The following is a 13,662-nucleotide window of genomic DNA, read 5'->3' as shown; positions in this document are numbered from 1 at the left end:
TTGTGATCTTGCTGTTGAATTGAATTTTATATGATTTAAATGCAAAGAACAGGATATTTAATAACTAAAGGTTACACACAAAACGTTAAAGACGTCCCTTTGGGAGTAATATCAAATCTAAAAGCTTTCAGGTTTTTTTTATTAATTGTTAATTTACGTGGAGAGCACGAAAATAAAAAAAGTTTTCTGAGATTAGACAGGTAACTAATCTAATTATCTTGCGAAGAATACTTCTCATAATTAAGATATTTGTAATTACCGGTAACGTCACGCATGGAATTTTTCTCTTTTATTGAATGAAAATGGATGAAATGCTTTCTAATTGCATTAAAAATACTTTTTAATTGAAAAATATCCAGTGAAAATCAATAATAAATCCTGATTTTTGACATATGAAAGCTGATTTAAAAATGATTCGCATGTATAGTAAGAGCTATATAAAATATCTTATGACTTTATAAAATATCCTATCATGACTTTCACGTGCTCATAAGATTAAAAACATTTTGATCCACTCTTTTGGATCAACTTTCATTTAAAAAAAAATTAATAGTAACGGTAATATACACTGGTGTGCAAAAATTAAGGGCGAGGCGGTTTCTTCAATATAACTTTGTACAAAAGCTTTCCAAATCAACACATTTAATACCGTAAGATCCCCAAAACGTAAGGACATGAGTAATGTAAGCAACACTTACTAAAAGAGAAATCAGAGGGATAAAAAGAAGCTTTATTGAAAAAGCAGCATGGAGCACAATGCGACTGAAGGCCGAAACATCCCTGTGATGGGTGTCCAGCAAGAAACATCCGGTCTTTAATAGGGGATATGATCTTCCCTGACTGCTAGGCAGGTTTCACAGCGTCTGCCCATGCTGAGAATGAGGGTGTCAATGAGTTGTTGAGGCATTGCTGCCCATTCCTCTTGCAGCGCCAATAGAAGCTCCGGAATCGTTACTGGTGGTAAGGTACGAGCTGCCAAGCGTCTGCCGAGAAAATCCCATACATGCTCGAGGGATTGAGATCCGGAGATCGTGCCGGCCAATCCATACGTTCAATATCCTCACTCTCTAAGAGCTGTTCGGCAGCTACTGTGAGATGACATGGTGCATTGTCGTCCATGAAAAGGAACTGCGAACCCATAGCGCCTCTAAAAAGACACACATATGGAAGAAGAATCTCGTTACAATATCGGGTCCCGTTGACTGAACCTGCGTCTAAGATGTGAAGGTCTCTACGACTACCAAGCATGATGCCTCCCCAAACGAGAACACCGCCAACTCCTTACCTGTCCCTTTCAATGATGTTCGAGGGATGATTGCGGCTTTACCGCTCTCTCCAGATGAGTATGCGATGAGAATTGCTACTCAGACTAAATCTGCTCTCATCTGTAAAGAGTACTCGTCCCCATTCATTGTCTCTCCAATTCCGGTGTTCCCGGCACCACAGAGAACGCCTTCTCCGATGGGCAGGCGTTAGACGTACACACCCTACAGGGCGTCGTGCAAACAGACCACCACCGTGCAGTCTTCTGGCCACGGTAAAACGCGATATCGGTCGTCCAGTCGCCTGTGTCGTGTGTCTAGCGATTTCTCCCGCTGTCTGCCGCCTGTTTCTTCTGGCCTGTAAGGCAATATACCGGTCATCTGCGGGTGTGGTTCCTCTTGGACGACCACTACTAAACCCCCGGATAGCTGTTCCTGTAGTTTGAAATTGTCTTCGTCGTCCGTTTGAAATTGTCTGAAAAGTCGTGAAACGATGCTGTGAGCAATTCCGAACTCTGCAGCCACACATGTCACACTGCGGCCTTCCTCCAACTTCCCAATGATTCGACCTCGGGTAAAAGCATCCAGATGTCGTCTAACAGATTGATTATTCGCCATTTCTCGCTGAGGCAGCAACTCGGTGTGATTTTAACTGCTATACGGCTTGCAATCTCTTTGCCAGAAATACTGATCTTACACCGACAACATGCTTTATACTACTCAGACACTCCCCCATTACGTCTACCTGCATATCTGCGCATGTGCTACCGTACATCACCTTACTTAATCTCCTGATTGGTCTTTCTGTCCGCTCTGCCTCTTCGTTCAGCTGATATGCTAATTTTTCGAATTCGTCCTTAATTTTTGCACACCAGTGTACATAAAAAAACAGTGCTAGTTTGTGAGGGCTCAACCTGTATAAAACATTTCGTAAAGATTACATGAATGCCTCTTGATTATATAGGAAACTGAATGTACAGTAGACGTCGCTTAATGTTAACATTCGGATTTTATTATCAAACTGTAGAATTTCCACCCGTTTGTGTACGAAAATATGAAAAATACGCCGCCTATTGTAACCAACAATTCGGTTAAGTACCACACAATGATTCTTTTAAACTGAAGGAAGGTTGCCAAATAAAAACGCCAAAATAAACTGTATGAATTTCAAAATAACAGAGAAATGTCACCAAGTAAGTGTTAAGTCTACAAACAGCTTCAGTTTTTATATCAATCAACCATTTAAAATTAAGCGAAAAAACAGTCTTAGTTTGGGGTCGATTTTCAATAACTATATGGATTTTGAGGCCAATCAGATACAGGTCCCTCTTCTTTAATATAAAAAAATATTTCTATACAATTTTTCTTTCTCCAGAAAAAAGAATTTTCGAAAAGAATCTAAGATAAAATGAGGTTGCTTTTTAAGTTATTTTGTATCTTTAATAAAATCACTCTTATTCTCTTATTATAATTTTAAAACTGTGGAGACCAATAAAAGCCGTAATGATCACAGTCCTAAGTGGTAATGTCGAGTTATTAAACTTCCATGACTTCTCCTAAAAAGTAATCAACGGAATGCTGCTCTTAAGTTAAATGTTTCTCAGCCTTTCTTAAGCAACGTTTTAAAGAATAATAAAAGTATTATTAGCAAATCAAAGGAAAATCAAAGTAAAAACAGGAAATGAATATGTCACTATGTTCAGAAAGCACTGAAGGGTTTTTTTTTTTTTTTTTTTTTTTTTTTAAATATTTGAGAAAAAGATTAACAGTCAGTGGTCCTCTGATGCGAAAGAAAGCTGAAAAATTAACCTTAAAAATGGAAAACGCTGATCTTGTTGCGATATATGACTGGTTTATCCGATGGAAGAAGACATTGGTTAAAATATATTAATACTGAAGGAAAAAAAAAATGGTGATTTATCTGCTGTAGAAACATGGTTGTCAAATGAATGGCTTAAGTATTAGACAAAACACCGTCCTGAAAGCATTTATAATCCAGATGAAACACATCTATAGTAACGTAAATTACCTAAATCTATACTTATTTAAACGGGAAAGTCTAAAAGTCGTAAAATATCGAAAGGTCGCATGAAAAATTTTGTGTCAGTATAGTATGGAATCAGTTTAAATTTTGAGTTAGTATATATGGTTTAAAAAAACTGTTTGCAATCGATAAAAGAAGAAGAATCTCCGACGCTTTAGAGGAGTAATGCGTTTAGTGATGGATCATATAATACATTGCTAAAAAGACTAAAGAATATTATGATTTTACATATAAACTGTTGATAAGGAAACGTTTTGAGTGACTGATATACTATGATGTATTGGTGTTGTAAGGTATGAAAAAAGAAAGAGGCAACGAATAAGGAATAAATAAATTTTATTGAATATATTTTTGAATATATTTTATTGAATATATTTTTGTCGGTAAACAAAAAATGCACAATTTATGCATATTATACAAGCAAATAAAAAGGGTAATATCCCGGATACAAATGAGTTTCAGTAAGGGGTATATTTTCCCTTGACCGAAAGTAATGTCGCATACCTACGAGACTTGCAATCAATTTTAAGGTTATCTATGAAGGGCTGGGGTATTCTGTCCCACTAATATAGAAAACATCTTTCAAACTTCTGATTTATTTCCGAGGGTGATAAGTGACTAGAAAACCTTCTACCTAGAATGTTCCAAATGTATTCTATTGAGTTAATATCTGGAGAATATGTTGGCCAATACATTCGAAGGGTTCCTTCGTCGAAAAGAAAACTGTTCACTGGTTGCATACTATGTCCCCTGGCACTATTATCCATTGAGAATAAATTTATCTCCTATTGCTGCAGCTTAAAGGGCTACAGTGGATGGTCACAGAGGAACTTATCCTTATATTAGTGGCCCATTCCTGATAGGAATATACACAAAAAATGCACAGAAAATTTTATTCTTGAGGCTATGAATATTACTTCACTTGCCTGGACTCAAATAAAATCGCAAACAGTTAAAAATTGCTTCATTAAAAAAAGGATTTTCGAACCCAGAGTCAACTGAATGTGTTACGGATGAAAATGATGATATAAACATGAAGAAGACTGAAAACTACTAGAATTAGACATTAAAAGCGAAGACTACGTAAACTGGGATGCCAGTGTAATGACGTCAGAAATCTAACGCACTGCATCTTTGACACCGTCAAAAATTTCTTCGTTTGTGAGAAACAATTGAGAAAAAAGTAAGAAAACATTTTAAGAAACGAATTCGATTCATAGCAGTTTACTTAAAATCCAGAATCAAAAGGCACATCAGAGGACAATTAAAGACGTTTTCTTTAAAAAAAAATTAAAATTTGCTTTAAAAGGATCTTGAATAAATAAATATTACTTATTCAAGAAGGTAATTCAAGTAACGGTACGATTTTTTTTTTTCAATTTTACATAACTACGTATAGAAATTTGGGTTTTTGTGATTTTAAAGTATTAAATTCGTGTTAATATTGTTTTTAAAATGTTAATTATAAAAATGTTTTAAATTGCTTCAATGTTTGGAATAATAATTAAATATTTATTTAAAAATATTAATATAAATTTGTTTGAACATAGCTAATATTTTGGACATATAATTGAAAGTATGATAATAAAATTGTATAACATCAGTCCTAGGTTAGTAGCATGAAAATTATGCAGCTAAACAATATATGTTTCACAGCATAAATTAAAATTTCGTCTATACGTTTTTCTTATTTATACGTCGTTTGTGAATCGCCTCCTGAAGGACATATAAAAGGTGCTTAATTGTTTATATATATAAATGAAAAAATGCAAAGTAAAAAAAAAGTTTAAAACCTATTTTTTCAATCTGCACGCTGATAGTAGCAACAAGTGGTGGTAATAATGCAAAACAAAACAAATTGAAAAATACCATTAAAATTCATCCTATATTCAATTCGGAATAAACAATACGAAAAAAAAAAAAAAAGAAAGAAAGAAAGAAAGAAAAGAAAAGAAAACGCAAGCACGGGGAAACTGTAAGAAAAAGGAATACGTTTAGTTTTAACTAAAATACGCCAAAGCCAAAAATAAAATACGAAATTTACATCTTTTGCTGCATCGCCATAAGGGGGTTGGTGCAACGAAAGACGTGAAAATAATACAGCCTGTTTCTAAACCGACAAAGGCACAAATTTAAAATTTAAAAGTAATCCAAAGTCTGTGTCTTTATCAGTCCAACTCTTACAACCTTATCTCTGATGACAATGAAGCAAAAGATGAAATTTCATTTTTGGTTTTGGCATATTTTGCCTTCTATTTCTTGCAGTTTTGATGCTGTGTTTCTGGTTCTTTGAGTTTTGCTTGTGATTTACTCCGAATTTAATATATGATGAATTTAAAAAGTATTTTTTATTTTGTTTTGCACTATTACCACCATTTGTTGCTGCTATCAGCCCGCAGTTGGATTAGGTTTTGAACTGCATTTTAATTTGTATTTATTCATATGTATTCCGCGTAAATCGTTATCAGTTTTTTTTGCAAACTAAGCAACATTTTTAAACATATACTCTCACCTTATTCGTGTCTTTCCTTTCTTGTGCTTTGTGTCGTCATTACCCGCGTGAGGAAAGCGTTTCCGACCATTCATTGCTATGTGTTTTTCCATCGTCTAAGTCAGTGTTGCCAGATCGTGCGATTTTGCGAAAATTTGCGACTTTTGACAAAACTTATGCTACTAAAATTTTAGTATTTGCGAAATTTTTGCAACATCCATCATTTTCTTATGCTACTTTTTGCTTCTTCGAAGATTTTTTGAATTTATCGTAAAATGATTTATCAATTAAAAATAATTTATCAATTAAAAATAATTTATCAATTATAATTTATGTTTACCATTTTAAAATAATTTATCAGTTAAATATAATTTATGTTAAAAGATAGATTATTTAGGCTTAAATAGAAGTTGACATCTTATCTTGATGTGGGCTTTCCTTTTCAAGGCTGCGCAGCCTGATGCCGGTAGAACGAGAAAAAAGTAAGGGAAGTGAAAAAAGTAAAAAAAAAAAAAAAAAAAAGATTCGGGATCTTTTACCACCCTCCTTCGTCCCCCCGTGCATTTTGTTTTTAAGTCAGTTCCCCCCCCCCAGTTCTATGGTGATAATGAATCGAACCAAGGAACTTGCAGCTTGCACGCCATATATTGAGTACCCAAACAGAGAAATAAATTAAATTCATACTCCTGATTATAATATTGCTGAGAACTAAGCAATGGAAATGACTTGAAAATCAAAGCAACGGCATTTTTCTAAATAACAACAAAAATAAAATTAACAGTGAAAGAACAAGGTTTTCTTAAGTAATCAGAATCTGAAACAGATCCACCACACAGAACGGAAAACTCACTGAAAATCATTCCTCAATTAAAATTTTCACTATTAAGCAAAAAAAAAAACAATGAATTAAAAATTATTTGCCAACTAAAAAGTTTAAAGTGAGCTAACAGTCTAAACGTGAGGAATCTTAAGAATGGATATCTGCATAATTTAAAAATTGAAACTAAATTAAACGAGAATTAATTAACAAAGAAATGAATATTTAAACAATTGAAAAAGAGCAATATAGTTTTAAAATTTTCGTTAAAGCTAAGATATGTAATTAAAAAGACTAAGAATTGAAAACGGTCTGTAATTTACAGAACCAATAGACGATAAATTTGTTATGACGTCAGAGGTCATGTGAGCCTGCGTAACTATGACGTCACAAAACTTACGTGATCTCTGACGTCATTTTCGACTTTTTGAGTCTGCTTTTGCTACTTTAGTTGAAAATTTTCTGGCAACACTGGTCTAGGTGTGCTCTGTTTCTCCTGAAAGTTTTTAACCGGTTTGTTGAAGCACCCTGTATGTGAATAAAAGCAAAGTAAAAAGCAGTTCAAAACCTAATTCAAGTGCTTTTTGATAGCACCTGTGAGTGGTGGTAATAATGCAAAATAAAATATAAAATACGTTTAAAAATTTTCACATATTCCATACGGAATAAATTGCATGCAGGAAACCAAAGACCATAAAAGTGGCAAACTGCAAGAAATCGTGGGAGCAAAGTATATCAAAACCAAAAACAAAATATAAAATTACATTTTCGCTTCATCATCGTCAGGGGTAGGACTGACTGTAGAGGCTGGATTGATAAAGAGGCAGATTACTTTTATTGGTTTTCTGAGATTAATTTAAAATTTTAAGCGTTAGTTTGTGTCTTTGTCGGCTTAGAAACAAGCTATTTTATTTACTTACTTCTTTCGTTGCCTTAACTCCCTGATAATGATGCAGCGAAAGATGTAAATTTCATGGTTACACGCACTGTATATGGACATACATTTTCATTTTTGGTTTTTGTTCATATGAATTATTCCGAATTGAATATGTGATGACTTTTAAACGTATTTTTAATTTTATTTTGCGTTATATATATATGCAGTTTTTTTTTTTTTTTGTATTAACATAATATTTGCTTATCGAAATGTATAAAAATCCAGTAACTGGGAGCAAAGCCAATCCGGTTATTCCAAAACTACAAATAATTGGCTTACTTCATAACTCAAATGTATAATTACTGCAATCAGGGATGGGAAATCTCGTATCACACAAATCCTGAAAAGACTGGAGATTAAGAAATTCATATAATTACACTTTTTTCATTATAAGGTATTTCTTAGCAAGCCTTCGTGGTGTGGTTGTCTGCACGCTGGGCGCATATCCCAGAGGTCCGTGTTTCGATTCCCGGCGAAGGCGTTGCTTATTTTTCATCTCTTTTGCTTCCAAAAAATACTCTCTACTTCATGTTTCGGAGAAAAAATAAAAAGAAGGAGAAAATTGTAGCCCCTGTATTGGTGGACTTAACTGACAAGTATCATATAGCCCCACTCTTGATTTTCTGCTGAAAAATTAGCGCTCCATATGTTATTTATGTATGTTAACTCAAGAAATAATCCTATAGTCTTTACACTTCCTTTCATTTAAAAAGGACTGTAGAAAACTGAAAAAAATTTGAATTGGTATTCAAACATTTCTTGTCAGAATTTATTCAGAAAATAAATTTCAATATTCGAGAATTTAAGTTATGTATTTTTTACCAAGCACTGGAGCATTTTGAGAAACTACGTTCTTAAATTCCTTTTCCAGTAAACTCAGATTTCAAATTTTCCTTTTTTAAATAATTAATTTAAAGTAAAAATTCTTTTCACACTTTTTTCTAATTATTCTTGCAAGAAGGATTAAGGAGCCTTTTCAGATTTGGACGGATGCGCGAAAATTCAAATTTCAACAATGAGAACTTCGTTCAGCAAAGCGATGAATGAGTCAAAAACAAAGTCTATATACAGTACATATAACCATCTTTCCAATAAATGTTTATAGGATATCTGCCGGACATTGCAGAGCAAACTGCAGACTGTGTATATTTATCTAATTTAATACTTAGATAAAAGCGCGTAGTGAAATTAATTACATTTTATATCATTTAAATAAAACAAACAAGCATATAGATTAACAACATTCGATTTCTCTTGGCCTAAAAAGAAGAACCATCGGTTCAGATAACTGACCTTCCTAGTATTTGATCTGGATAATTTTAGTTCTGCGAGCCTAGATAATTCGAATTTCGATTATCTGAAATTTGCCTTACTGGAACTTAATTATACAACCAAAAATAAACTGTTGTTTGATTTTCACGAAATGAAACATTTATCTCTTATGTTTTTCAGAAATATCTTTGTTATAAAATATTTTCTAATAGACTTTTTTCATAGCCCGAAATTTGCTGCAGTATCACGAGAAAAGCAATTCTTGCATATCTCCCTTCAAACGAGCAGAAAACAGAGCACATAAACTTTGACTTAACTTGAAGACAAACTGACACTTAAGTCTTTAATTTAAATCAAAATTTAGTACTACAGAATTACCAAACTATTGATAGTTTCTGTTACTACAGAAGCTTTGTTCCTCTAGACAAATTCCAAAGGCTAAAACTGCTGAGGCGTAATACCACGATACGAATTTCAATTCTATGATAATCTTCGCTATACGCCCTCTGGTAGTAATTGCAAATTAAGTCACCGAGTGAGCCTAATAAGCAAGATTTTGAACGTTGAGTCGAAAGCCTTTGTGACCTACAATTCTGCGATACTCGACGACATGAATAACCGTGTCTTTGAGAGGGCAATTTTCCACGACGGTCGTTTTATGACTTAAGGTCGGTTCACTGAGAAGGAAATTATTCCGAAACTCGGTTCTCGAAATAATGATTAGATGTGTGCATTGCGAATTCTGTATGAGCTAGGGAAAGGTGAATGGGTGTAGCTCGAATCTGTTGACAGTTACTGTTTTACGTAAGGATTTATTGTTTTCAGAATTTGAATTACATAAACCAATATTGGCAGCCTGAAATGTAATCGTATTATTAAATTTTTTGTTGCATATACCAAATTTATTCCTGAATGTATATTAATGTTCTGTTTGATAATTATTAAAGAAAAGTACAAGTGCAGACACTTTCAATTGTAAATAATTATCTTCCGAGGTTGATAGGTTTTTTTTTAAACCGTGTTACTCAAAAACTACGAATGTTAAATATTATTTACATACTTTGCATATAATATGAGTCTCACACTCTAATTTACTTCAATCAGCTGCCATCCGGTATAGCGATTAGTGATGCTGACTACCGATGAGCCCGGGCTTGAATCTCATGCGAAGGTATGGGGCTTTAAGGGGGCTCATACACCTTAAACCCCTTATGATCTTCGAATTATGTGACTTGGTGTGCAAGAATTTGGATATTTTATTTATTTTAAAAGAAATTACTTCCAACCTTTTACAGCTGACTACATAATATAGCTGCTTTGGAAACTAGTAACCAGAAAGTTTGTGTTGCCACATATATTTTTGTAATTTAATCCGCTTTGTGACAAAATTTTTCGTCATGTTTCCACCTCGCGCGCATGATATTTTAAAAATGGCTAATGGTACACACTTGAAATTTGATAGAATTCTTTATATGGGCACTATTTACTAACTGAACCAAAAATCTGATGAATGTTTTTTATTAAAAAATTTTATGCACGAAAACATTATAGATTTTTTTTAAAAATACATTTTATAAACTCAACTCTAAATAAAGTAACAATTTAACATAAAATTCTCAGTATTTTTGGTTTACAATAGTTTCCAAAGGTTATAAAAGCTATATATTAAATATGGAAATAAATTATGCAACAGAATGTTTTAAACTGTGCGCGCAAGGTGAAAACATTACGAAACATTTTGTGTCAAAGCCGATTAAATTATAAAAATATTTGTGGCAACACAAACTTTATCATTACTATTTCAAAAAGCAGCTAAATTATGTAGACAGCTGTAAAAAGTTGGATGTAATTGCTTTTAAAATAAATAAGTTATCCCAATTCTTGCAACAGCCACATATTCGAAGATTTTAGGGGTTTTAAGGTGTATGAGTCCCCTTAAAAGAGTATAGTGTCTGTGCGACAAGGGGGGCACATACCGCTAGCCTAAAGTTCTCTCGAGAGGTTACTGGTAGGAAAGAGGGGGAGATCTTTGTGCCCCTGACGAGGTGCATTTAGTGCTGCGAGACTAGTACTATAAATGGTGAATTTCTGTTGTCTCGTTGACTTCTACTTGTACCTGTACTTTAAATCATCTTTAGGTTCCTATTATATTTACAAAGTACCCAATACAAGGAAAACTGTATATAAAATCAGTACAGTAGTTATTATGAGATATTTCATGCAGAAAAAATAAGTACAAAATTATTACGCATTACGCATACATTCATCACAGAAATACCTGTTAGAATTCTAAAAAAGTAGCTTACATTTCACTGAGTATGATCAATTTTTGTTCCTAAATGTTTGTATACTGATGGGATAAACAACGAGATAAAAAAAGGGGGAAAGAAAAAATTAATGGGTCCATTAAGAAAAAACTAATGGGCTCATTATGAAATATTTACAGATTTTCATTCCGCACACACACACACACAAAAAAAAAAAAAAAAAAAAGTCAAAAAGTATTCTACATTATGCATACACTAATCGCACAAATACCTGTCATAATTCTAACAAAGAACAGTACACTGAACAATTTTTGTTATTAAATGATTGTCTACTGGTGCGACAGACAAAGAGATAAGAAGAAATAGGAAAGAATAAACTAATGGACTCATTAAATCTCCGTGAAATACTTACAGATTTTCAAAGCGTAGTATTTGTACCAACAATACAGTATTTGCAATGTAATGTTTCAGTTCTTTGTGTACTTGAAATATCTTCGAAAACTTTTTTTATAAATATTTGTATTTACTTGTTAACATTTGTGTATTTAGTTCGACAATAGTTTAAATTGTTTCGTATTTGTTTTAACTATTTATTCTTTATTAGATTTTTTCACTGGGTATTTTGACATAATTTTTAATTTATTGGTAATTTCTGTGGTTATGTACATTTAATTACTTGATTGCAGTATTTATAACGTTAATTTTATATAAGTAGACGATAGAACTAAGAACATAGCTCAAGAAGAACCCAAGATATGTGCCTTTAAAAACTGTACCTTGGCGATATTTAGTGGTTTTTCATCAATTTGATGTTATCATTAGAAGTTTTCTGAAAACTCACTTTCGGTACTCTATCCAATTTTCTAAGTACTCTAATAACAGTTTTTTTCCAACAGCTGTAGTATTAGAAGCTTAGGAGCAGCCATCAACGTTGCCTGATGTCCGATTAAGGAAATCGAACCATGTTTGGTTTATGGAAATTGATATGGTTGAATTAAGACAATCAGAAGGGCAAACAGGCAGCGCTGTAAGCATAGCATTCTTCAAGGAGGTTCCAATAGTCATGTTCTTTGATTTGGGGATAGAAAACAGGGTTGTGAGAATTTACAGGACAATCCGAGAGCCTCCTAACATCTGAAAGCCTAAACCCAGGCTTTATAAGCTAACGCATTAATTAGATCCGGCTACGAGTGAAATATTGCCTGGCTGCAGACTGGCAAAAATCCTGAATTTACTCTCCACGATTTCATTCTTTACTTAAGAATTGCCTACAAGATAATCCTTGAGTTGGTTTCGTAAATCTAAAACCAAGCAAATACATCGATACGACCAATCTGATGAGTTATTTTAGTTTTTTTTTTTTTTTTTTTTTAAACATCGAGATTTAAAAGGTACGTTAACTAAGTTCATGTGTAGAAACGCTTAGCATTTTTTGACGAGATTTATTTTTCCAAACTGACGGTTCTGAACTTTCTGACGGTAACAGTTCTTTGGCATTCTCATCCACAATGCTGATGGGAAAAGACTATGTCTATTATTTCCGTGTGTAAGCAGAGAACTTTAAGCAAATATTTTGCAACTGAACTCGGTTTACATACGCATTCAAACAGATTTGCAAATAATCAAGTCTCAAAAACAAATAGTTGAGAAAATATTAGCCATTAAAGTAACTGAAATTAAATGTAAAGATATTTTTTGTATTATTTAATTTAAATTAATGTACGTTAATGAAATTCCTCAATACCAGTATGCTACTCGGAATTTTCTGGAAATTCTTAAAAGTTTCTCTCACAGTCAAAATCCGGCTAAATGACGTAGTTCTGCATTTCACCATTAACATCGCAATTATCCTTCTAATAGGGACGATCAGTTTCGTTCCGTTTATAGTATTTCCGTTCATATCATGCAATATTTTTTAATAACCTTACCTCGCCTATTTTTTGAACGGATGAGGACTTGGTGGTCACCTTCAGTTCATCTGCTAGATCTACTCTAGCCAAGTGACTAGTTTTTCTAAATGGGAGAACAGGCCGGATTTATTTGGAAGTTTTGAATTCGGCTTGTACACGGGTTTTTAATTTCAGCTAAATCTTGGCTGAAAACTATTTTTCGAAGTATGCGCCGATCGGCTTTTATTTGGAAATACACAGTAATTTTTATATAAGCGCAATGCTCTAATGCCACCGTAACAATGGGCCAAGGATCAAATCATGGTGAGGGCATGGATGTTCATAAGTGTAAAATACTTATAAAGCACGGCATAGAGGCACTTAAAATACTGGCGGGTTGAAAATCTTCTAGGATAGTTTGGCGATTGAGGAAGATGAGCGGAAGAATCTGGGATGTGCCCTCGGGGATGCTGTCCATCAAAAGTGCTGTATAGTTATTGCGATGGTCCTATATTTGTACACCTTCCCCCAGCGGTGAAGTTCTGGTGTTCCATTCACTTCTTCCTGTCTTGCAGTGTTTGTTCTTATGAAATAAATCGCCTTGGAGAGTGTGGCATTCTGGCTAGGACCTGTACCCAGACAGACTCGACTTCTGAGCTCCTCGCTTAAAGCTATAGAATGTC

This window comes from Stegodyphus dumicola, chromosome 1 (assembly GCF_044657685.1).
Source record: "Stegodyphus dumicola isolate Sdum_Otavi_A_Nest chromosome 1, ASM4465768v1".
Classification (NCBI taxonomy): Eukaryota; Metazoa; Arthropoda; class Arachnida; order Araneae; family Eresidae; genus Stegodyphus; species Stegodyphus dumicola.
Note: the sequence above shows the minus strand (reverse complement) of the source record.